Here is a 2,648-nt window from a genome sequence, read left to right on the forward strand (position 1 = left end):
ATAATCATTGAAGTTTTCTTGTTTGACAATAAAATTATCGAACTCATCAAGACATTGTCTAGCAGACTTATAATGAGGAATATCACCTTCATCAAATCTATAGAGAGAATTTACCTTTGCTACCTGTGTTGGGTTATCGGGATCAGGAGGTTCTTCAATAAATAAAGGATTAAGATCGTATGTTTCTTCAACAGGCGGTAAATTAAGACCATGTATTTCTTCAATAGGAGGTAAATTCTTAACATCTCCAGCTTTAATACCTTTTTCTTTCATAGATTTCTTTGCCTCTTGCATATCTTTGGGACTGAGAAATAGAACACCTCTCTTCTTCGGGGTTGGTTCGGGAATAGGCTCAGTAACTGGAGCAGGAGCTGGCTCGGGAGGTGCCCAATTATTTTCATTTGTCAACATATTATTCAATAGAATTTCAGTTTCATCTCGTGTTCTTTCCCTGAAAAGAGAACTAGCACAACTATCCAGGTAATCTCTAGAAGCATCGGTTAGTCCATTATAAAAGATATCAAGTATTTCGTGTTTCTTAAGCGGATGATCAGGCAAAGCATTAAGTAACTTGAGAAGCCTCCCCCAAGCTTGTGGGAGACTCTCTTCTTTAATTTGCACAAAGTTGTATATTTCCTTTAAAGCAGCTTGTTTCTTATGAGCAGGGAATTATTTAGCAGAGAAGTAATAAATCATATCCTGGGGACTACGCACACAACCAGGATCAAGAGAATTAAACCATATCTTAGTATCACCCTTTAATGAGAACGGAAGTATTTTAAGTATATAGAAGTAGCGCGATCTCTCATCATTAGTGAACAGGGTGGCTATATCATTTAATTTAGTAAGATGTGCCACAACAGTTTTAGATTCATAACCATGAAAAGGATCAGATTCAACCAAAGTAATTCTATCAGGATCAACAGAAAATTCATAATCCTTATCGGGAACATAGATAGGTGAAGTAGCATAAGCAGGGTCAGGTTTCATTTTATCTCTAAGTGATTCTTTGTTCCATTTAGCTAATAACCTCTTGAGCTCATATATATCTTTGCAAGCTAAAATAGCGGCAGAAGATTCCATATCAAAAACATAACCCTCAGGAATAACAGGCATATCTTCATCATCACTTTCATCATTATAATCAGATTCAATAATTTCTTTCTCTCTAGCCCTAGCAATTTTTTCATCAAGAAATTCACTAAGGGGCACAATAGTATCAAGCATAGAAGTAGTTTCATCATAAGTATCATGCATAGCAGAAGTGGCATCATCAATAACATGTGACATATCGGAACGAATAGCAGAGACAGGTTTAGGTGTCGCAAGCTTACTCATAACAGAAGGTGAATCAAGTGCAGAGCTAGATGGCAGTTCCTTACCTCCCCTCGTAGTTGAGGGATAAATTGTTGTCTTAGCGTCTTTCAAGTCCTTCATAGTATCCAACAGATATAAATCCCAAGTGACTCAAAGAATAGAGCTATGCTCCCTGTCAACGGCGCCAGAAAAAGGTCTTGATAACCCACAAGTATAGGGGATCACAACAGTTTTCGAGGGTAGAGTATTCAACCCAAATTTGTTGATTCGACACAAGGGGAGCCAAAGAATATTCTCAAGTATTAGCAGCTGAGTTGTCAATTCAACCACACCTGGAAACTTAATATCTATAACAAAGTGTTTAGTAGCACAGTAATATGATAGTGGTGGTAACGGTAACAAAAGAGTAGTGCAAGTAATAGTAAATATTTTTGGTATTTTGTAGTGATTGTAACAGTAGCAAAAGGAAAGTAAATAAGCGTAAACCAGTATATGGAAAGCTCCTAGGCATCGGATCAGTGATGGATAATTATGCCATATGTGGTTCATCATGTAACAGTCATAACATAGGGTGAGACAGAACTAGCTCCAATTCATCAATGTAATGTAGGCATGTATTCCGAATATAGTCATACGTGCTTATGGAAAAGAACTTGCATGACATCTTTTGTCCTACCCTCCCGTGGCAGCGGGGTCCTAATGGAAACTAAGGGATATTAAGGCCTCCTTTTAATATAGAAGCGGAACAAAGCATTAGCACATAGTGAATACATGAACTCCTCAAACTATGGTCATCACCGGGAGTGGTCCCGATTATTGTCACTTCGAGGTTGCCGGATCATAACACATAGTAGGTGAGTATAGACTTGCAAGATAGGATCAAGAACTCACATATATTCATGAAAACATAATAGGTTCAGATCTGAAATCATGACACTCGGGCCCTAGTGACAAGCATTAAGCATAGCAAAGTCATAGCAACATCAATCTCAGAACATAGTGGATACTAGGGATCAAACCCTAACAAAACTAACTCGATTACATGATAAATCTCATCCAACCCATCACGGTCCAGCAAGCCTACGATGGAATTACTCACGCACGATGGTGAGCATCATGAAATTGGTGATGGAGGATGGTTGATGATGACGACGACGATGAATCCCCCTCTCCGGAGCCCCGAACGGACTCCAGATTAGCCCTCCCGAGAGGTATTAGGGCTTGGCGGCGGCTCCGTATCGTAAAACGCGATGATTTCTTCTCTCTTATTTTTTTTTCTCCCCGAAAGCCAATATATAGAGTTGGAGTTGGCGTCGGAGGGTGTCCAAGGG

The sequence above is a fragment of the Triticum dicoccoides genome, chromosome 1B (genome assembly GCF_002162155.2).
Source record: "Triticum dicoccoides isolate Atlit2015 ecotype Zavitan chromosome 1B, WEW_v2.0, whole genome shotgun sequence".
NCBI lineage: Eukaryota > Viridiplantae > Streptophyta > Magnoliopsida > Poales > Poaceae > Triticum > Triticum dicoccoides.